Source organism: Nomascus leucogenys, chromosome 6 (genome assembly GCF_006542625.1).
Source record: "Nomascus leucogenys isolate Asia chromosome 6, Asia_NLE_v1, whole genome shotgun sequence".
NCBI lineage: Eukaryota > Metazoa > Chordata > Mammalia > Primates > Hylobatidae > Nomascus > Nomascus leucogenys.
Genome location: NC_044386.1, coordinates 1,632,363 through 1,656,514, shown reverse-complemented (window position 1 = coordinate 1,656,514; position 24,152 = coordinate 1,632,363). Strand labels below are relative to the sequence as shown.

General features: G+C 49.0%; 1 long non-coding RNA gene across 1 annotated transcript; it reads right to left on the bottom strand.

Moving 5' to 3' along the window:
* Window positions 1–18,485: 18,485 nt before the first annotated feature.
* Window positions 18,486–23,906, bottom strand: LOC115835369. The gene is made up of 3 exons (XR_004030335.1): window positions 23,772–23,906; window positions 22,976–23,198; window positions 18,486–19,134 (listed from the first exon to the last, which is right to left on the bottom strand). It is a non-coding gene; the product is annotated as an uncharacterized LOC115835369 (long non-coding RNA).
* Window positions 23,907–24,152: the final 246 nt, after the last annotated feature.

Sequence of the window (24,152 nt, the reverse complement as noted above, 5' to 3'; positions counted from 1 at the left end):
AGAGGAAAACCATCCATGACGGACGTTTGCAGGCAGCAGCCGTTTCACCGTAACTGTGGTTTCTGTCGGCAGCCCCCCATCAAACCCAGGGCATTCGCAGCCACATTTACAACAGTAACTGTGGTGTCACAATTGCATTCACTAGATAATAGTAAAACTCTTTCTCAAAACACTCTATATTTAAGCAAACCATTGACTTTCATGATGACGTTGTCCTCCTCAACCACGAATTTCAAAAAGGCTGATTAGCCATAAAACAAAATGTAAGGATGTGGCATGGTTTTTAGAAAGACGAGAGGAGTTTGGGTGTTTGGAGGTGCCTGCTCTTTTCAGGCTTTCGTTGGCTTATTCTTCCAGGTGGGCCACAGCTTCACTGGTGAGGAGGCCACACCATGGGCATTTGGCTAAATACTGGGCTGTTCTGGCCCAAACGCCCCTCCAGATGGAAGGGATGTGACTAATTAGTAAGAAAAATGCTTACATACTGGAAATTAAATCCTTCTTTATATTAACAGAGTTTACAGTTGAGGAAAGTTAATGCCGTGAAAAGATATCCTAAAAGGCTTTGCAGTCCCCCAAGAAGGCACTGGGCTCCTGGTCTAGGGGTGCGGTTCCTCTTCCTCTGCTATTTCAAGGGAGCAGATCAGGTAGTTTTAGAAACTGGGAACTGCATGTGTAACGTGCCATCCTTTCTTTCAAGCCAAAGGACCTTGAATGCAGGCAGCTCTTTTCCCTAAATCTGGACATCTACACCATGAAATCCCCAGTTCTGAATACTCAAGCCCGTAGGGTCTCATCAGGGTCGGTCTACACTGACAACCTCAGGCTTCCAGGACACCCATGTTTCCCAGGCTGCAGGGCGAGCCCTGAGGCTTCAGGCAAATCCGCCGTGCTGAGCGGAGCAGACAGAGCATATCAGAGGAAAGCGATCGTTGGCTGAGGGTCCTTAATTTCGCCTGAGACCCGCCGGTGTGCACAGCTGAGGTCTCCCATGCCTCACTCCGGCTTCCGGAAAAACCTGGGTGCGCAGTTCCACTCACTTGGCAGCCACACCTTTGCTCAGAAGCAGGAAGGGTCCCAGTCCGAGCAGAGACCCGAGCTGTGGGAATGCCTGGGGACCCAGGGAGTGGGGTCTTGCTGTTGAGCTGAGGTGATGAGGCCCCTTCCCCCTGGCCTCCCTGCCCCAGAGCAGCACTTGCAACAAAACCCTACCTGCAAGGACAGGGGTCTTTGTCATAAAATCCAGGGAAGGAAAGAGGGAAGGAGGGAAGAAATTTGTGTCTTGTAAACCTCAATGCAAATCCAGAAGTGACAGAGCAACTCAAAAGTTCAGGAAGAAACTCCGATGACGCCCTCTTCGTACACAGCACGCTAGAGAGCCGGCTGTGGGCTGGGACAGCAGACAGGCACTAGGCGTCTCCATACGTATGTTACTGGGGACAGGCTTTTCAGTCGCACAGTGTATTTAAGTTTATAGAAATACGTGAAAACTAAACCAACAAGTAAAGCATCAAGTCCAAGATGGCACGTTCAGTATGAATGCATTTTTGCTAAAACAATTTAGCTATAAAGATGGAAACGCCTGGACAAGTAGATGCCAAAATGTAGCCCTGATCATCTCTGGAGACGGGCTGAGGTGATTCTCTTTACTATTTATATTAATATTGTTGCTGTTATTTACTTCTCTGGGCCATTGACATCTCTTGCAAAGATAAAGAGGTCACAGGTCACTAAGTCCCGCAGGGAAACGCCTCCGTGGCCCCAACATCCAGAGAGGGCGTGGGGGACGCATGGGCAGAGCTGGCAGAGGACAGCAATTCAGGTCATTCTCGTTTATTACAGTTGTGATTTAATTTATGCCAAGTTTTTGCAGAGGCCAAAGGAAAAGGCCCCCCACTCCAGTCTCTGTGGAGAAGAGACAAAGAGGCCATGGGAAGGGGAGGAGGCAGCTGTTTCCTCAGAGGCTCCAGCAGCAGGCACAGCCGCCCTGGCAGGAGCCCCGAGCAGGCGTGGACGCCGCATTCACTGGAGCCCCTGCTCCGCCGAGTGGAAGAAGAAGGCGCCTCGTGATGCCTGGCTGCCCAGACCCCGTCCAGTTGTTTGCTAAATTCCCACTGGCTCCGAAGAGAAAAGTCTGGAAGTGCAGTGGCTGGAAACTGGAGCCCACAGTAATTGCCCCGTGGTCTGCTGAGGTTTTGCCGATGGTTTCCAGAATGGGAGGCGGGGTCCCTGAGCAACAGCAGTCAGTCCCTCAGAGGGCCGTGGCCGGGCACTCGCTCAGACGGAAGTAACGTGGGTTTTCTCACCTGGCACTGAGGATCCAGGTGTGCTAATGGAAGGACACGTGAGCCCAAAGACCCTCTAGGTCAGAAACTTCCTGAGCAACTTTTATTCTTCCAAACTCTGGTCTTCAAAATTACAGGTGTAAATCTAAGCACATTTTCCAATGGATTCTTTTTTTTTTTTTTTTTTCAGACAGAGTCTCTGTCACTCCAGCTGCAGTGCAGTGGCACGATCTCAGCTCACTGTAACCTCTGCCTCCCGGGCTCAAGTGATTCTCCTGCCTCAGCCTCCCGAGGAGCTGGGATTACAGGCACGCACCTCCACGTCCGGCTGACTTTTTGTATTTTTAGTAGAGACGGGGTTTCACCATGTTGGCCAGGCTGGTCTTGAACTCCTGATCTCGTGATCTGCCCGCCTTGGCCTTTCAAAGTGCTGGGATTACAGGCATGAGCTACCGCGCCTGGCCTTCCAGTGGATTCTTGACTTCATTTCAATACTGGGGGCTGATCACAGGTGGGGACCAACTCTGGATAATTTAATTCAGCTACGTCAACCCAGCAAACTTCCATGAAAAAATATTCAAAAGACACAAGGAAGAACAGGAGGCTCTGAAGCCTCCTAGGCCGGTGTTGCCTCTTCTTTGTTAATGTTGAGACTTCCTGAAGTGAAGGTGCACTCTCCTCAGCACTCTTCCGGGTGGGAAAGCCGAGGAAAAGGCGGCCACACAGACTGGCACACAAGTCCGCGTAACAGCGTTATTCACGACAGACAGAACGGGAAGCCAACCGAACGTCCATCAGCTGGGGGATGAGTAAGGAACATTTAGCCCATCGCCCCGTGGAACACTGCCCCGCAGTAAAAAGGAAGCAACTCTGATTCAGGCCGTGTGTGGATGAGCGTCAAAACGTGATGCTAAGTGAGAACAGTCAGGTCCGTCAGAGGCCGTACTGACTGACTCCAGCTATGTACAATCTCTAGAAAGGGAAAAGTTATAGAGGCAGAAAACCACAGCGGCAGATCAGCGGCTGCCTGGAGCTTGGGGCGTGGAGGGCAGTTGGGGGGCGTTGGGAGCTTGGGGCAGATTGGGAGGTGAACAGGAGAGGTTTTGCAGGGGAGCAAAATCGAGTGGTTTTAAAACTGGATTTCCAATCGATAGAAAAAGAGGGAATCCTCCCTAACACATTTTATGAAGCCAGCATCGTCCTGATACCAAAACCTGGCAGAGACATAACCAAAAAAGAGAATTTCAGACCAATATCCTTGATGAACATTGATGCAAAAATCCTCAATAAAATACTGGCAAACCGAATCCAGCAGCACATCAAAAAGCTTATCCACCATGATCAAGTGGGCTTCATCCCTGGGATGCAAGGCTGGTTCAACATACGCAAATCAATAAATGTAATCCAACATATAAACAGAACCAAAGACAAAAACCACATGATTATCTCAATAGATGCAGAAAAGGCCTTTGACAAAATTCAACAACTCTTCATGCTAAAAACTCTCAATAAATTAGGTATTGATGGGACATATCTCAAAATAATAAGAGCTATCTATGACAAACCCACAGCCAATATCATACTGAATGGGCAAAAACTGGAAGCATTCCCTTTGAAAATTGGCACAAGACAGGGATGCCCTCTCTCACCGCTCCTGTTCAACATAGTGCTGGAAGTTCTGGCCAGAGCAATCAGGCAGGAGAAGGAAATAAAAGGTATTCAATTAGGAAAAGAGGAAGTCAAATTGTCCCTGTTTGCAGATGACATGATTGTATATCTAGAAAACCCCATTGTCTCAGCCCAAAATCTCCTTAAGCTGATTAGCAACTTCAGCGAAGTCTCAGGATACAAAATTAATGTACAAAAATCACAAGCATTCTTGTACACCAATAACAGACAAACAGAGAGCCAAATCATGAGTGAACTCCCATTCACAATTGCTTCAAAGAGAATAAAATACCTAGGAATCCAACTTACAAGGGATGTGAAGGACCTCTTCAAGGAGAACTACAAACCACTGCTCAATGAAATAAAAGAGGATACAAACAAAGGGAAGAACATTCCATGCTCATGGGTTGGAAGAATCAATATCGTGAAAATGGCCATACTGCCCAAGGTAATTTATAGATTCAATGCCATCCCCATCAAGCTACCAATGACTTTCTTCACAGAATTGGAAAAAAACTACTTTAAAGTTCATATGGAACCAAAAAAGAGCCCGCATCGCCAAGTCAATCCTAAGCCAAAAGAACAAAGCTGGAGGCATCACGCTACCTGACTTTAAACTATACTACAAGGCTACAGTAACCAAAACAGCATGGTACTGGTACCACAACAGAGACATAGATCAATGGAACAGAACAGAGCCCTCAGAAATGATGCCGCATAGCTACAACTATCTGATCTTTGACAAACCTGACAAAAACAAGAAATGGGGAAAGGATTCCCTATTTAATAAATGGTGCTGGGAAAACTGGCTAGCCATATGTAGAAAGCTGCAACTGGATCCCTTCCTTACACCTTATACAAAAATTAATTCAAGATGGATTAAAGACTTATATGTTAGACCTAAAACCATTAAAATCCTACAAGAAAACCTAGGCAATACCATTCAGGACATAGGCGTGGGCAAGGACTTCATGTCTAAAACACCAAAAGCAACGGCAACAAAAGCCAAAATCGACAAATGGGATCTCATTAAACTAAAGAGCTTCTGCACAGCAAAAGAAACTATCATCAGAATGAACAGGCAACCTACAGAATGGGAGAAAATTTTTGCAACCTACTCATCTGACAAAGGACTAATATCCAGAATCTATAATGAACTCAAACAAATTTACAAGAAAAAACAAACAACCCCATCAAAAAGTGGGCAAAGGACATGAACAGACACTTCTCAAAAGAAGACATTTATGCAGCCAGAAAACACATGAAGAAATGCTCATCATCACTGGCCATCAGAGAAATGCAAATCAAAACCACAGTGAGATACCATCTCACACCAGTTAGAATGGCCATCATTAAAAAATCAGGAAACAACAGGTGCTGGAGAGGATGTGGAGAAATAGGAACACTTTTACACTGTTGGTGGGACTGTAAACTAGTTCAACCATTGTGGAAGTCAGTGTGGCGATTCCTCAGGGATCTAGAACTAGAAATACCATTTGACCCAGCCATCCCATTACTGGGTATATACCCAAAGGACTATAAATCATGCTGCTATAAAGACACATGCACACGTATGTTTATTGCGGCACTATTCACAATAGCAAAGAGCTGGAACCAACCCAAATGTCCAACAACGATAGACTGGATTAAGAAAATGTGGCACATATACACCATGGAATACTATGCAGCCATAAAAAATGATGAGTTCGTGTCCTTTGTAGGGACATGGATGAAACTGGAAAACATCATTCTCAGTAAACTATCGCAAGGACAAAAAACCAAACACCGCATGTTCTCACTCATAGGTGGGAATTGAACAATGAGAACTCATGGACACAGGAAGGGGAACATCACACTCCGGGGACTGTTGTGGGGTGGGGGGAGGGGGGAGGGACAGCATTAGGAGATACACCTAATGCTAAATGACGAGTTAATGGGTGCAGGAAATCAACATGGCACATGGATACATATGTAACAAACCTGAAACTGGATTGTGATAATTGATTAAAATCCATCAAACGGATCCCTGAAAACTGTGTGGCATATGAATTATACCTCAAGGAGACTTAAAACGGTACTGAGGGATGATTGACAAACAGGACTTCTATATCTCGCCAAACTTTCCATCAAGCATGAAAAAGTTATTTTCAGACAGCCAGGATTTAAAAAAAAAAAATAGCACCCATACCCCCTTTCATAGGCAGCTACTGAGAGACATGCTTTAGCAAAACATGGAAGAAAGAGACGGTAGGCCGAGTGTGGTGGTTCACGCCTGTAATCCCAGCACTTTAGGAGGCTGAGGCAGGCAGATTGCCTGAGCTCAGGAGTTCTGCAACCAGCCTGGCCAACATGATGAAACCCCGTCTCTACTGAAAATACAAAAAATTAGCCAGGCATGGTGGCGTGTGCCTGTAATCCCAGCTACATGGGAGGCTGAGGCAGGAGAATTGCTTGAACCCAGGAGGCAGAGGTTGTGGTGAGCCGAGATGGCGCCGCTGCACTCCAGCCTGGCAACAGAGTGAGACTCCATCTCAAAGAAAAAGAGAGAGAGAGAGGTAGTAAATAATGAAACAAGATACTAAATCGAGCCTGACAGGAGAGTCAGCACAGAGCGGAAACTCCTCACAGTGGGAGCTCCGGGGACCCACCAAGGCAGCGCTGCCAGAAGAAGGGGGTGGTGCTCCTGGTGGTTAGGAAGCTATGAGATAATGTAATATGTGTGGACACTTAGAATCATTATTGCATCAGTAATTATGTGGACAGATAATAAAAAAGGGAAACAGTCATGAAAATATGAACTCCAGGAAAAATGAAAAGCTATGTAACAGAAGACGAAAAATCACAGTGCATACCTGAGCTTAGCAGTAAATAAACGTCGTTTAGCCAAATCTAGTGATAGAAGTATGAGGAAACAGGGAGAGTCATGCTAGAAAAAAGATGTCGAGTGTAAGAGACTTAAACTTCAACTACCACAGGAAGAAGTCCATAGATATGGTCTAAAAACAAGACATCAATAAGTAGTAGGATATTATATTATTAGAAATATAGAGACAAGTCGCTGAAGAAATAAGTAACAGAAAACAGTGGTGCTGGGGAGCAAGAGTCGAGGGCATGTGGCTGGGATGAGGGGCTGGATTGGATTTTGTTATGAACCTTTTAGTAGGGTTGACTTTTTAACTATGCTTAGATTATTTTTTCAAATAATAAAACTATTTTGAAAAACAATGGCCTCAAGCAAAATATGTAATTACAATCAACTTTATCATTTCAAAAGAAAAAGGACACTTTAATGTCAAAAACACTTGGAAAAACAAAAATTAATGTGAAGAAACACCAACTCATTTCTTCTTACTTGCCTCATTTTGCTGCAGTTGAATGAGCGCTTCCTCAGGGACTGGTCGCCATGTCCAATCAGTGCCATCCTCAAAGAAAATGGTCAAGTAGAGGGAAGAAGTCACTCCGAGGTGAGGCTTTCGACAAGGGCCTTTTTTGTCTTCCTCCCACTTTTCCCACCTCTTGCCTGGAATGCAGAGGTGGTGGCTGCAGCCTCAGCAGCCACACCAGGACTGTGAAGCACATTTAGGAAAGACGCTGGATGAGGCTGGGCGGAAGGATGGGAGCTGCCCCAACACCGGAGGAATCTGTAGCTCCCACGTAGCCCTGGGCTGTCCACCTCCAGCTTCCTTTGGCATGGGAGAAGCTGTGTGCTGTTTTATTTAAGCTGCTGTCATTTCCAGTGTCTTTTACCAGCAGCCACACTCTCATCTTTGTGGATGTGGCTTTGTGGACATCTGTTCTACTTCTTCTCTTCTTGCCTAGTGGCAGCCAAGCTTTCCCTCTGAAATCTCCAAACGGGAGTCCATTTCTTCACCAAAAACTGTGTACATCCTCAGAAGCCAGGCAAGGAGCTAAGGCCTGGAATTCATCACTCTCTAAAGTAGCTCTTTCTTAGTTCAGCATACCCTCAGTAAAAAGCCTTTTTGAATATTGACCAGTGAACACATTTTCACCGATCCCCACCCACCCACTGCCCTAACTCTGTCCTTCAGCCAAAGGTGCTGAGTCACCATGCTCTTTCCCAGAGCAGCACTGGATACCAGGCTAAGCAACACCTGCAGCACTCCCAGCTTGACAAGTCAGGTGTGAGTGGTGCTGGGATGTTCCAGATGGCTCTCTGTAGGCAAAACCAGACCTGAAGACCCTCCGGCTGCAACCCTGTTCCAGCAGAGCCGTGCCCCTCTCTGTTGAAATGGCAGCTCCCAGGGCACCTGCTCTGAGAGGTCGGGCACCGTGGTCGGATTGAACAACGGCCCCCAGTAAATACATCCACATCTTAGCAGAAGTGCTTTAGTTGAGGATGTGAAAGAAGGAACATATCCTGGATGATCTGGTTGGGCCCTAAACCCAATGGCAAGTGTCCTTAGGAGAGTGAGGCAGAGGTGGACAGATACAGGAAAGGGAGGAGACCACGTGAGGGCAGAGGCAGAGACAGGCCATGCAGCCACATGCAGCCACATGCAGCCACACAGAGGGATGCCTGGGCCACCAGAACCTGGGAGGGGCAGGAAGGAGTCTCCCCTGGAGCCTTCGGGGATCGAGGCTAGCGACACCTTGATTTCAGACTTGCAGACTGCAGAGCCACGGGAAGGCGAGCCTGCTGTTTAAGCCCCTGGTCTGTGGTACCTTTTACATGGACACAGGGCACACCTGCACCTCCTCACATCCCCCCAGCCCCATGCAAGTTTAGGGATGCTTCTGTGCTGCTGGGCCCCAAGAACCCCCGCACTGACCCGGCTGCCTCCCTGCACTCAATCTGGGAGTTGCTGTTTTGCCCCAGGTCTGCACCCCAGTCCCCCAGAGTCGTGCAGTGGGACAAACAGCCCTCCGTGGGGGGTCCTCCCTCTGGGGATCAGGGACAGACTCCCCAATGCCAGGGGCTGCTGCTTAGGACCACACACTGTCCCCAGACACCCTCCCTCCCCGGCGCTCCCAGCATAGCACTCAGGATTCTCAGCCAGAGAGGGCCCTCGGGCTCTCTGTCCCAGGCCCACAGTCCTTTGATCCCCTCGTGGCTGGGCATTCACAGGAGCAGCCATAGAAACTTGGATTCCCCACAAATGGCCTGCTGCACCCACTTGGCACCACATAGATGGTTTATAAGCCTCTATTTCCATGATTCGTTATTTTTCTCATGAAAAGTTATCAGTTCTAAAGAGTCCACCTTGCAGGGAGGAGGGTCTGCCTGGCCGGATGCCATCTGCACCTGACCCCGGACACGCCGCAGAGACAGCCCTGAGAAGCCAGCACACCCAGGATGAGCAGAGGGCCCTAAGGAAGGTGCACTCGGATGCGCTGGGAAAGCACAGAGGTAAGGATTACAGAAAAGATGGAAGTCGCTCCTAGCAGCTGCTTGTCCAGCTTAACTGACTTAAATTTCAATGATTTTAGTTACAGACAATGTTGCCTTTTCGAAGATCAGATGAATCTGATCTTTGTTTTTGCACTTCCTGTCTTTGCAAATAAAGTTTTATTGGCACAGAGCCATGCTGACGGGTCACCTTTGGCTGTTTTTACGCTACAACGGCAGAGGTGAGTAGTTTAGACAGAGACCATATGGCTCTCTAGGACAAAAGTGTTGACTACCTGGCCCTTTATAGAGAAAGTTTGCTTACCCTTACCACAGACTAACGAGAGGAGAACAGTGGCACAGGTGCAGCACAGCCGGAGCTCGGGACACCTGGCAGTGGCGTCCTAGTAAATGGCGTTATATCATAGTCATTAAATAAGCCTGGAAAGGAGGGAGACGTGGCCAAAGGTCTTGTCCGTGGCTCTCTCTGAATGGTGGGATTACCAAGAGCTTTTGATTTTTTCTTGAGTTTTTTTCTGTAGTTTCCAAACTTTGTACAACGAGCATTGTTATTTATTTATTTATTTATTTGAGATGGAGTTTTGCTCTGTCACCCAGGATGGGGTGCAGTGGCGCAATCACAGCTCACTGCAACCTCCGCCTCCCGGGTTCAAGCGATTCTCATGCCTCAGCCTCCCAAGTAGCTGGGATTACAGGTGCACACCACCACGCCCAGCTAATTTTTATATTTTTAATAGAGACAGAGTTTCACCATGTTGGCCAGACTGGGCTCGAACTCCTGACCTGAGGTGATCCACCTGCCTTGGCCTCCCAAAGTGCTGGGATAACAGGCATGAGCCACCGCATCCAGCCTGTAATTTTATTTAAAAAATTTTTATAACAGCTGCCATCACCTAGAACTGCCCCGTGCTGCCGTATTGTCCTTAGGAGGCAGGAGCTTTCCTTGAGGGCATCAGGTAAGGAGACCAAGGGAGAGTGGAGGTGGATGAGAAGCTGTAGAAGACGCCCTACAGAGCGGGCAGCTGGGAGGAGACAGAAGGCAGGGGAGAGCGAGGAGTGAGCAGAGAGAGGAAGAAGGGAAGGGTGGAAAGGGAGAGGGAAGAAGAGACAGGGAGAGAGGGAGAGAGGCAAGGGGGAGGCACAGGGGGCAGCAGGAGGGAGATCGAGAAGTGGCCAGGAGTGGCTAAGTCTGTGGGTCTCCAAGATAAACAGTCACAAGAGCTGGTGTCCACCGGGTTCTCAGGTGCCAAGTCTAGCCCATGTCCCTCCCTCTCCAGGGCACTCGCAGCTGAGGAGGTGGAGGCACAGCATGGGGGAACTTGCTGAGCAGAGGCCAGCTGGGGTCTGAACACAAGGCCTGAGAGGGGCAGCCGCCGGGTTTACCGCCTGACATTGCCCGGCGGCAGGCAGTGGGTACAGAGCGGGCCTGAGGGACGGAGGTCCCAGGACACCCCTGGCTTCGTGAGGCCACATTTCAGGGAGAATCCGCCCCTTCTGTCTCCGGCCTGTGTCATGACGGCATTGCCCATCTGGATCAGTGGGCAGGCATCCACATTGGAATCCCTGAGCCTGGCCTCGGGACAACATCCCATGAACCCTATTTCAAAAGTATCACCTCCAAGAGGCCTCCGAGGAGGGACAGCATGGGGGCATGGCCACATGGGATCCATTCCCGTGTCCAGCTGTGGAGACGTGGGGCTGAAGGGGGTGCCCACGGCAGGGACGCCCCTCTTTCCTGGGAGCCATCACTGCTCCCCCTGGGCTCCCACTAGTTCTGAAACGCCCCTGCAGGGGAAGCTGCCCCCTCCTATGTGTCTGGGACCACCCCAGCCTCATCAGCCGGCTCACTCCAGCCCATGCTGCCTGGTGGCCCCATGTGGCACAGAGCCTCCTTCTGGTTCCTGGAGCAGGGAGGGCTGTGGGCATGGGCTCACTTGCTTCCTCTTCGGAACCCCCCACCCCAGAACCCCACACCTGGAGAGCCCTGGCCCAGCCTCTGGGACGTCCCGCCAGTCCCTCCTCTCAGCAGGGTACAGGTGGTTAGGGTACAAGCACAGGTGCCCCGCAGGTTGTCTGTGCACACCATAGATATGGGTGGGTGACAGCTTTGCTTGTGCCCAGTGAGCAGACAGGGTGGTCTTGCAACCTGAGAGCTGCAAGTCACCCTCCATGTCCCCTGGGCGTGATGGAGATGGGAAGGGCCAGGCCACATGAAGACCATCATGACCTCAGTACCTTGGCAGTCTGGAGGGCCAGGACATCACCCTTCTGAGACCATCTTGGGGGAAGTTCTGGGCCGAGTCTTGGGGTACCTCCCTCCCAGGGCAGCTCTGAGGCTGCTGTGGACCCCATCCCCCAGCCACTCTGCACCCACCGAATGATCAAGGGCAGAGACCGAAGCTCTTACTCCGCAGCAACTCAACTTTACATCTGGGGCTCCAGAGCCATCGCGCTCCTTGCTGAGGACTTTGTGCAGTGGGGAGCTCCATGCAGTGAGGACCCTCGAAACCTTCCAGCCCAAAGAGCCCGAGCTAGAAGAGGCCTCAGCACAAGGGGCAGGAGGGCTTCTCCCCAGACGCTGGACGGCCCCCGTGCAGCTCCTGCTCCTGTGTGGCCTGTCCCACCCATCCCCTGCTGTCCTGACTACTTGGGGACAGCAGTGGGAGTGGGGGTGGATTCTGTCAGGTGTTCAGCCTGTGGGGGCCAGGGAGGGTGGACCAAAGGCTTCACACACCACATGTCAGAATAGAGGTTCCAGGCACAGCAGAGTGTGGCCACGACTCTACTTCCAGGCCAGCTCCGGAAACAGAAGAACATATGGCAGGATTGCAGGACCCCTGGGGGTGGGGAGAGTGATGGGGGACCCAGAGGTGGGGGTGAGAGTGACGTGGGGACCCGGGGGGAGGTGAGAGTGATGTGGGGACCCAGAATAGGGAAACCCCTATTCTGACACATGGTGTGTGAAGCCTCTGGTCCACCCCTCCCCAGTGAGAGCAATGCAGGGACTCAGGGGGAGGTGAGGGTGATGTGGGGACCCCAAGAGGAGGTGACAGTGATGTAGGGACATCAGGCAGAAAATTCAGTGACTCGCATTATGGGCCACTCAGCCATAAATGTGTGCCACAGAGTCCAACAGGGACACAGCCACAGAGATCCATGGAGAGAAATGCTGGCATCTTGCTCTGTGGCTATACCTGCCCAACCCTGACTTCTAAAGGTTTTGGAAGGATTCACTTGTTTGGAGATGTGGGGCTTGCTTCACTCACCTATTGCCGTGTCCTCTCCACTCCCACTGAGTGTCCTCTCCTCAGGCCGATTGGGCTTCCTCACAGCATGGTGGTGTCTGGAATCCACACAAGATCTGTGACATTGTCTGCATTGGTTACTGTGTCCCTTGACCCGAGTTCCTGCCTGCTTGTGCTAAGAAGACACCTCAGTGAGGGTCTGTAGGCCAGCCTGACCCCCACCTTCCACAGCAGCCTCCTGGCCCAATCAGCCATCAGACGTTACCAGACGTGACAGCATTTCCAAGGCCCCAGCCAAGCCTCAGCAGGAAGTGGCGCCGGAGAAGGGAAACCTGGTATCTGCAAATTGGAAGCGGGTGGTCCCACGGCCGCGGGAATCTCTTTGGGGCAAAGTAGCACATCTCTATTTCCCACAGATTGTTTTTTCTTGATTAAAAGCTGATTTTCTGTTGTGTTCTCAGAATTGCTTTCCATTGCCTTTGGAGGAATAGCACAGAGAGGAATTTTAAAACTACTGTAAATAATCTTCCCAGAGAAAGGGACTCGAGGAAAAGAAAACCTAATTTGTCTGACATCCCTTTTTGTAAAATAAGTGCACAAGTGATGAAAACGGCTTATGCTGCATATACGTCATCTTTATGTTCTAGGGTCAGCGTGGAAAAGATTCAGTTTGAAAGCATCCCTGGAATCAGCCGAGGGTTGATGAGCCTGGTGCACCTCCCATGCAGCAAGTCCTCTACGCACGGCGGGCACTGCTGTGTGCACTCCCGGTAACGTGGGTGACACACACTATATCCTAACTGCATGAGTTATCATCTAATATTCTACTGTGTAATTGAAATACTCGGGAGTAAAATACACTTTGAAATCATAGATGTCCTGTTTACTATAAAAGCACAAATCCCTTTTCTGGAAGGAGACTAGCAGTTTAACCGCATCTCTCCAGGCTCTACTCAATGGGTTGCCTGAAATATGAGGTTTAATAAGTGAAAAACCACCGGCATGAGGAAAAGTTTCCTCTCGCGAGCTGCAAGACCGCGTCCGTGTAGCTGTGGCCGTGGGATGTGCAGGTGGACGCGGTGCCGCCCTGAGGGGTCTGAGTTGGCAGTGGGCACATCACCTTTAACCAGGTGAAGGGGTGGCCTCGAAGGAAGTCATGATGCCCCAGTCTCCCCCACAATAAACCCAGACCCACCCAGGCAAACCCTGCATGACTCCAGCCATGAGAGGCCCCGGAACCTCTGCAGGCACTGCTGCTTCATAGATTGCAGGAGTCTCTAACTGTTGTACCCAGAATGGAACAGAAACACAGACACAAGAAAGAAAAGAGAGAGCTCCTTATAGAACAAGGCGTCCGAGTGCAGGAAGACTTCCTTCCTTCCATGGAGTTTGCCAGAAAATGCCAGGCACCAGGTGACAATCCGCAGCTCCAGGCACAAAGCCCAGCAGGTGTCTCCATGCTCCAGGGAGCCAAGGTGGTCATCCAGGTGCAGCCGAGGTGGGAGGAGCCAGGTCTCCCTTCTGCTGAGCCCCTGTGCCCAAGCTGGCCTTTCCCACTAAGGACCCGTTGTCTGTCAGGAGGGGGAGAAACGGAGTCTCGAGGGACAGGAAGGCTGTGGGAGGGTCTCGGTTTCCTACGCACACACCAGAGGCATTGAGGCATCTCGTGAGGAATGCTGTCCTATGCCCCAGTCCTTCCCGCCACCCCCATCTGAGTTTCACAGCTCGAAGGGAGCAGCAAAGCAGGGGTGGCTGCAGGCCCCACCAGGGAGCACCCACTCCGTTTTAAAGAGCTGCCAGCAAGGGCCTTGCACCCCGGTCCTTCACGGCCTTCCCACGCCCAGCTCCCGAGGGTCAAGGACCATCAAGGCCATCCTTTTAAACACAACATGCCTGTCCCTGGCCATGTCCACATGCCGGAAGCCAGCTGCTTATTTACAGTAGACATCACCTCTGAAAACATAGCCCTCGCTCCATTGCTTCAGATGACACAGATGAGTCTCAACCAAGGCCCATCCCCTCCCCAGATGTAGAGCAGTGGCGACCTTGCAGACCCAACACACACCACAATGCCCTCGGATTTCTCAATGACACGGTCTAAAAAGGGCAAATCCGATATTTAAAACAGATTTAAGATGTAACTCACTCACACGAAGTTCAGCCGCTTAAAGTGTGCAGTGCAGTTCTGTTATACAGCCATTGCCATGATCTAACCTCAGAGCATTTTCAGCACCCTGAGCCCATCTGTGGTCACTCCTCATTCCCCCGTTCCCTGCCCCTGGCTCCCGCTATCTATGGGCTGTCTCTGTAGATTTGTCTGTTCTGGACACCACATATAAATGCTGCTGTGCAGCAGTATTAGTCCGTTCTCATGCTGCTAATAAAGACATACCCAAGACTGGGTAATGTATCGAGGAAACGGTTTAATTGACTCACAGTTCTGCATGGCTGGGGAGGCCTCAGGAAACTTACAGTCATGGCGGAAAGGGAAGCAAACGCGTCCTTCTTCACATGGTAGCAACAAGGAGAAGTGCTGAGCAAAGGAGAGAAACCCCGCATAAAACCATCAGACCTCGTGAGAATTCACTCACTGTCATGAGAGCAGCATGAGCATAATCGTCCCCGTGATTCAATTACCTCCCACTGGGTCCCTCCCATGACATGTGGGGATTATGGGACTGACGATTCAAAATGAGATTTGGGTGGGGACACAGCCAAACCACATCACAACACATGGCTTCTCTCACTCGTTCACAAATGTTCCTTGAAGCACGATTCACGATAGCCAAAAAGCACAAACAACCCGAGTGACCTCACCTGGTGAGTGAGACGCGCTGTGAGCCCGGCCACACGTGGACATCCCTCAGCAGCGAGAAGGCACGGAGTTCTGACGCACCACGAGGTGGTGAAGGCCAGCTGTTAAAATGAGGTTACGCAATGCACCCAATGTAACATGAGCCCCACCGCCCCATGTGCAGATTCTCGTCCCAGCCCCGAGAGCACACCGTGACCTCCTCACTCCCTATCTTTTCATCCCAGGACACGGCCCCTCAAACATCAGGACCGGCTCATTAGTGGGGCCGACATTCCCCAGCAGACCCCAGCCTTCCAGTCCCCTCTCCCAGGCTCATGCTCCTCCATCTACAGGAAGAACTGGTGTCCCCGGGCCACAGCCAGGCCGGGAGACCTTGGGCAGCACTAGGCTGAGCCCCAGCTGGACGGGGGCACAGAGGTCTGTGGCCAACCTTGCGAAGTGGGCTCAGGGCTCCAAGCTCCGGCCCTGGCAGTTCTCTTGCTGTCACCCCACAGTCATGTCTTGGGCCTAGAGAGAAAGGAGCAAAGCCAGATGGGGCTGTGGGAGGAACCAGGAGCTGAAGACGGTTCTCCCTCTGCAACGTCACCAGACGCTGACTGCTGAACATGTTTGTCACCCGTGCAGGTGGAGGCAGCCTTCTATGGGATGGGGAGGCAGGGTGGTGGGGAGCGAGTCGGGGAATGGGGGCCTGGGAGACACCTTCCTTCCTGTCTGAACAGCCTGAGTAGGGGACCTCACATGGGCCCTAATCACAGCTCTTTATCAGCCCAAGTTCTGGGCTGGACCCCGGCAATTGCTTTAAATGCATTTATTTACAACAGAGGAAAACCCATCAGAATCGTGCAAAGACCCCGCAGGGTCCCCATCCCAAGGGCTGGAAGCCAATGACCCTAAGACGAGCAGGTGGCCTCGGATCATGCGTCCACCCCTGCCGGCCTGGCCTGGGAGCACAGCAGGGCTTCTCCCCCGGCCAGGACCTCAGAGGCACTGGGGGGCCAGGGCACCTAACTGGGCTGCAGGGCCAAGGACCCCTCCGAGCATTCACTCCAGGTGAGCGAGGGGAATTGCAGCTTCCCCAGGCCTGTCTGTGCCTTGGGAATGGCAAGCACATCTTTGGGAACAGACGGGACTGGAAATGGCCTAGGTCGGCCACCATGAGGGCTTTGCATGTCCCCACCCTTCCCTCCATCCCCACCCACTCCCGGAAAGGAGGTCTGCGTGGCTGTCCCTGTAATGAGTGCTGCTACATCTACATTCCCACAAGTTAAATGTTTGTTCCTCTGGCTCAAGCTTGGGGAGAACCTTCACCATCAGAAGTCTGACTCTCAGCGATGGTGGGCAAAGGCGCGTGCAGGACCAGCTTCCGGGGCGGGCCTGGCTGGCACCTCATTTGCCCCCTGAAGTTGTGCTGCAGAAAGGACTTGTTCACCCAGCACAGGCCGCCTTCCAGCATATACGGGAGACCTGCAGAGACAACGCTAGGCTCTGATCCTCCCGGTGGTGGATCCTCTCCTCGCCTTCGGAAGGCCCATATATTTCAAGGCAAGAGCTTGTGCATGGCTCGCTGGGCTCTTCCCACAGAGCACGCGATGTGGAGTCAGACACGGGCCTGGGCAGGTGCAGGGCTCCTCCACAGAGGCCCAGGACCAATCCGTGGTAATGACCGGATCCCCACCTGGGTGACATGGCATGTTGGCACGTGAGCAGCCGTGTGGCCCAAGACTCTATCCCCAGAGCTGTTTTTTCCTCATCCACAGGGACACAGGCCTGATGCAGGGTCCCCGGCCTTGGACTGAACCACAGCACGGGGCTCAGATGTCACAGGCCAGAGGTCCCTCAGCTGAGGCCCACGGACACATCCCCAACAGGCCATAGACTCTCTGAAGTGATGTGCAAAAGTTTTGTGCAAATTCCTGGGGACATATATTTTTCTAGAATGGCTCTGTAGTTTCACTAGATGCCCCACATGGTCTCTGATCTCTGCCAAAAACATGAAAACAGTGACCAGGAGAGAATAATAGAACATAAGAGCAAAGCGTTCCATACAGCCAGAGATGGAGTGAGGGGACATCAATGGGCAGCGTGGATCAGAGAGGCAGGGGCCAACCTAGGGAAGGGAAAGAAACCCAGCGGCCGTCGGGATGGGGAGCTGCTGGACACCACTGCAGAGAAAGACAAGCAAGCCCAAGGAGAAGGTGTCACCCGCAGGAACGACACTAGTGAGGATACCAGGTCGCTGGAAGGAAAGGGGCCCCTCAGGCTGGCAGAGCCCTGCTCTGGGGACTGCATGATCTTCAGGCTCATGGATGGAGGCTTAACGCACTTGCTGGGGCCGGACCCTCCCCGGCAATTATCACAGTAAGCAGCGTGTGTCACGTGCGGTCTCTGCCTGCTGGGCTCCACGTGGGTAGCTCTGGTCATCCTCAGGACGGACCTCTTACATGGACCTGCTGACAATCTGCACTTCACAGAAGGGGAAACTGAGGCTCACGATGCTGCCCAGCTCCTGCTGGGTCCAGGCATGGGGCAGGGGCTGGTGAGTACTGAATGACTAAAGCATCGGGTCTCGGGTCCACACCCAGGTCTGCTGACCCCAAACAAAGCCACCCAATGACCCCAGACAATGTCCACTTCATTTTCCAGATGTTCACTGTATGTGAGCACCCATTAGCGGATAAAACCACGGAGAACTGCCAGCGCTAAGCAGGTGAGCCCACGCCCAACCAGGGTCAGCGATTAGGACATCGGTGTAAGATGCCAAGACCCATGTGCCTGGAGAGGAGGAGGAAGGGCAAGGGCCGGGTGTTGGCAGAGCAGAGCAATGTGTGAGTGGCCCTTGTGACACACAGGAGGGAGAAGGTAACTCCAATGGATACGAATGTGGAGGCACTCGTCTCTGCTGGGGCCAAAGGGAAGCCCAGGGCCCTGCTGCCCCCGTCAGCCCTGCTGTGCCACTGGCAGCCCCGGGCATCCGCTCTGTTGAGGCCCCATCCAGTGGCACCAGCCCATCCTCACGGGCATTGACTGCTCTGTGACCACCACCTGGACATTCCCTAGGCTGGAGGAAACAGAACCCCGTATGACCCAGGGAAGGCTGAGTCTCACAACGCTCACTTACTTTCTCATTTTTAAGGGAAAAGTTTAATTTCTCTGCTCTTGGAGGCAAAGACATTGCGTTTTAGAACTCGGTTCCCAAATGTGCATGTATGTGTGCGTGTGTGCATTTGCATGTGTGAGCATGTGTGAGCATGTGTGTGCATGTGTGTATGTAACAAGAAGGCAAAAACTTACCAAAAGGAAGACCAGAGGAACAGCAACCAGCAAATACCCAAAGGAAACACTTCACTTGTTAATATAGAAAATTAATAGGAGATTATGATAGAAAATAAAGAGCAAGATGTTATATTAATATAAATACAAGGTGGTGGTTAAAGGAGACCTCCACAGCCGGAAGGTGTACCCCTGAGGCCTCACCTCATTTTCCCACTGCCTGGAATACAGATGTAATGGCTGGCACTCCAGTAACCATCTTGGACCACAGGGTGGCCTTGACCATTAAACCCATGCACCAGGATCCTAGAACGGAAGGGTAGAAGCAGCTTGGTTTTCCAATGACTTCATATGGTAGAGAGACTTGCCTTGGACTTTGTACCTCCAGATTGGCTTATGTAAGTAAGCCATCTTTGTTTGTGTTTTCTTCATGGGCATCTGAATATAATTCCTAGTTCAGTTGGTGAGGTTGTTCCTGGCATTCTAGGACACAATCACATCAAACTGGCAGTTAAAATGTGACTTCCACTGGCAGACATTGGAAGTTAATTGTAATATATTTATTTGCTTGGTAGTTTTTTAAAAGCATGCTGCAAGCACCCACCTCCCCACATACTCCAGTTCAAGAGAGACTTTAATATCCTCAGAGTTTTAACTCTGATTTTTAAATTATCATGGTGCTTGTATGGATTTATCAGTTACATATTGTTGTATAACAAAGCTCCTCCAAATTACTCATGATTTCACAGACTGGCAATTTGAATGGGCTCATCCAGGGGTCCGCTGGCATCTCTGCACAGTCCAGGATGGCTTACCTCGATGTCTAGCAGTGGTGTTGCCAGTTGGCTGGACTATGGGTACCTGGTAGGCCAGCCCAGGCTTATTCACACAGTGGCAAAGGAGTCCCCATCGGCCAGAGAACGAAAGCCCCAGGTGCAAGCACATTTCAAGCATTTGCTTACGTCACATCTACCAAAGCTCCCTAAGGGAAAGCAGGTCAGGTGGCCCAGCCAGCCTCCAGGATACGGACATGAACTCTACTTCCAAGGGTGTGGAACGCTGTGGCCACCTGGATGCTGTCTGCCACACTGGAGTGCATGCAGCCCTCTAAGTTCTGTCTATTTTCAGGGTTAAGGGACAGAACCAGAAGCCTGTGCAACTTCACCATCTTAGCAGGAACTAGATATTTGTGTAAAACCAGACTCTGTGTATGTTAGTCATTTTTGTGTTCTGCAGTGACTATCACCAAACACACTCGCCACTATTTAGATATTTGCTAGCTCTTAGGGTCCAAGAACACATAAGTAAATAAATGTATGTGTAAATATAAGAGAAGGACAATAAAAGAGTAAAAACAATCTCAGGGGATAGGACTAATATGAAAAGAAAATGAGGATAGTATGAGTTTTCTTTTGGGCATGCTGAATATGATGTGTACACATTTGAAAATGGACATAACATATGTGAATTATTCTTTTTAATGTCTGGAGGATCTGTAGGAATATTCCCTTCTTGCTTCCTGAAATTAGTAATTTGTGCCTTCTAAGATTTTTTGAGTCTCTGGGGACATATCAATTTTATTAACTTTTCAAGCGATCAACTTTTAGCTTTGTTTATTTTTTTCTATTGCCTCTCTGGTTTCTATCTTATTGATTTTTTCTCTTATTTTTATTATTTTCTTCTGTTTTCTTAGATTTACTTTCCTTTTCTTCTTCTAACCTCCTAAAAAGAAAATATAATTGATTTTCACTTTTCTTTTTCTTTACTATATCCATCTAACACTATAAATGTCCCTCTAAGCACTGTTTGAGGTACACCTAACAGATTCTGACATGTTCTGTTTTCACACATACTAAACTGCTGTTTCTTCCTACCCACTGTTTTAGTTGAATCTCATAAATTTTGATGTGTTTTATCAAATGCCCATTTGTTTTGCAGCTGTGTTTCTTTGTTTCAAATTTTAGCAATTGCTCTAGTAATCACACACGCATTACTAACTTATCCCAGTGTACCTAATATCATATCACTTCCTGTATGACACTGTTTTCCTCCCTTTCAGACCTGAGTGCTACTCTTATCATATATTTCTACATGTGTTATAAAACTCACAATAAATTTTTAAATTATTTTTGTTTATTCAGTAGATTCTCGTTAAGAAAATTGGCAAAAAAATAGTATTTCTATTTATCTGATATTTATCATTTCCACTGCTATTCATTCTTTTTACAATCACTTAGCCTTTCTAGTATACGGGTCTCATGGCAAATTATTTCCTTAGCTTTTGTTTATGTCAAAATATATTTATTTAACCTTTATAGTTTGTGATATTTTCAGTGAATATAGAATTCTATTAGAAAACATCTTCTTTCCTCTTTACATCTATTGTTTCTGATGAAAAGTCAGTCATCATTCTTATTGTTGTTCCCTGAATACAATGTTTCATTTTTCTCTGGCTGCTTTTAGATTTTCTCTTCATTCTGGGGTTTCGTAGTGTTCCTGTGGTATCCCCTTTGGTGTCCTTTTCTTTTTTTTATTTTTTCCTGTTGGAGATTCATTTCGCTTGTAGGAAGTGTGGGGTTGAATCTTTTATCAAATTTGAGAAAGTTCCGTCCAATGTATCTTTAGCTATTTCTTCTGCCCCTTGTATCCCCTTTCCTCCTGGGTCTCCAATTTACACACCTATTAGACAAAGAGATGTTGTCCCACTTATGTGGTTGCTCTGTTGTGTTTGCATGTTTGTTTGTTTTTTCTTTCCATTCATTTTCCTCTCTATCCTTTAGTTTGAATCATTTCTATTGATCTATCTTTCAGGTCATTTATCCTTCCTTCTGCTATGTCCAGTTTGCTTTTAAACTTTTCAAAAATGTTTTTGTAAGCAATTACTTTTGGCCAGGCACGATGTCTTATGCTGTAGTCCCAGCACTTTGGGAGGCCGAGGCAGGAGAATCACTTGAGGTCAGGAGTTTGAGACCAGCCTGGCCAACATGATAAAACCCTCTCTCTACTAAAAATACAAAATATTACCTGGATGTGGTGGTATGTGCCTGTAATTCCAGCTACTTGGAAGGCTGAGGCATAAGAATCTCTTGAACCCTGGAGGCAGAGGTTTCAATGAGCCAAGATCGCATCACAGTACTCCAGCCTGAGTGAGACAGTGAGACTCCCTCTCAGAAAAAAAAGCAGAAAAAGACATTGTAGTTTTTATTTCTGGGTTTTTCCTTCAGTCTTTTAACTTCTCTCCTTTTTTTTTTTTTTTTTTGCTAACATTCTCCATCTGCCATAATTTCCTATAAATTCTTTAACATATTTATAAAAGCTCTTTTAATGTCTTTGTTTGCTAATTCAACATCTGGATCATTCACTTTTTTATCTTTAGAGAATGTCTAGTAATTTCTGTTTGTATACCAGGCACTGTGAATTATATTTTGTAGACACTCTGGATTCTGTTATCTTCCTCTAAAGAATGTTGGCTTTTGTTCTGGCAGACATTAAATTACTGTTGATTTTTATAAGACACTCACAAATACATAGGTCTTAGTAATAAATCCACTCAGACCTTTAATTTTTGAATTAGTATACTAAAACTTACTATTGAATTTCAAGTATTTTAGTTTCAGGATAAATAGATTTAAATAAATGTAGGGAGAACTTGATAAAGTAGACTTAATTAAGAAAAGGACAGCTAATACAAGAACCTGGAGATTAATAAAAACTGATAGATTGAGCCTGTGGCTTCCCTGGGGCACACACACATATGCCTTTTCCTCAGGCCATTGTGTATCTCTGTTTAATGTTCTGGTACCAAGGCAGGGCTTTATCTATGGTGTACTTGTCCAGATAGCCTAGAGTAATTGCTATAATAATTAATCCCCCAATCTGGGGATTTATCTCAACAAAGTTGGATTTGTCATTCAAGCAAAGTTTAGCATGAGTCTGGGTCAGCAGTAACAGCTCATGAGGGCAGCTGTCCTCCATGCTGCGACTCAAGGATTCCAGTGCTTCTAACCTGTGGTTCCTTCCACTCAACATGAGGCCTCCACAGCCTCCAAGGCTGGGGAGAGAAAGCCTGGAGAATTGTCCAAGGGATGTTCACCATCTCTGCCCAGTAATGACACCAAGTACACCCCAGAACCAGCCTCCTAGCCATTCCCCAAGGTGGATGGGAATGTACTCTGGCACAAAGAATGCCTGGTTACTGGCAAACACTCTAGTCATATCAATAGCATATAGTGAGTGTGCCTCTACCTAAGCACATAAACGGCTTCAGGGTTCATTGGCTCCTTTTATCTGGCTTCACTGGAACCCCAACCCTAAATTAAATTACCTGCTAAGTGGCGCTGATACTCCCGCTCAGGATGGTGAGTTCTGCCAGGGTAGGAACATCTCATTTGTCTTGTATCCTCAGCAGGATCCCCAGGGCCTGGGCAAGGTACGGGTCTTCTATGTGTCTCCTGGGTTGGGGCATCCATTCAAAATGAATTGTTCTTCCTCTTGTGAGTTAAGATGTGAAATATAAGAAGGGCAATTTGTGGCTTATCTTTCTAAAGCTGGAAAAAGCATAGAAATTTGAGCTGTTGATGGTGGAAGCATCAACCTGAGCTTTAGTATTCTTCCCCACCAGCCCCAAGCCCACCCATCACTGTCCTGGATGAAGGCAGCTGCCCCTTGAATGTTCTCCCCTCTCCTAGTCTAGCTCATCTCCCATCCCTTCATCACAAAGTCGTGAGAATCAAATCATCTTTTTCAGAAATTCCAAATGTCCCTATTTTTAAAACTTTTAGTGGCTCCCCATAGTTCTTGGAATGAAACCCAGCTCCTCACCATCCCCAATACTCTTCCCTCACCTCCCTCTAGCTCAATCTTGTCCTTTAGATTTTGGCTCAAATATAATCTCCTCCAGGGAGATCTCCAACCACCTGTCTCAGGCAGCCTCCTCATTGCTCTCCATCCTGGACTGGTGATGTCACTGCCCTTTAGAACATAAGCTCCAGGTGGACAGGGCCTTCCCTGTGTTGGCCACTCAGTAGTTCAGACATAAAACACATTCAGATGGGGAAATGTTTCTAAACTAACACACCTTATTTTTTGCAGCACTTGTAAAGGTTAATTTTAGGCGTCACCTTGGCTGGGTTAAAGGATGTCCAGATAACTGGCAAGGCATCGTTTCTGGGTATGCCTGTGAGGCGCTTCCAGAAGAGATCAGCGTTTGAATCAGTGGACTGAGTAAGGAAGATCCAACACTGGGGGGCATCATTCAGTCAGCAGAGGGCCTGGGTAGAACAAAACGTCAGAGGAGAGGTGAATTTGCTCTTTCTTCTAGAGCTGGGACACCCCACTTCTTCTTCCCTCAGACATCAGAACTCATTCTCTGGCCTTTATAATCCCACTTGCACCAGTGGCCTCCCAGGTTCTCTGGCCTTTGGTCTCAGACTGAAAATTACCCCATCAGCTTCTCTGGTTCTGGAGCCTTCAGACTCGGATGGAGTCACACCATTGGCATC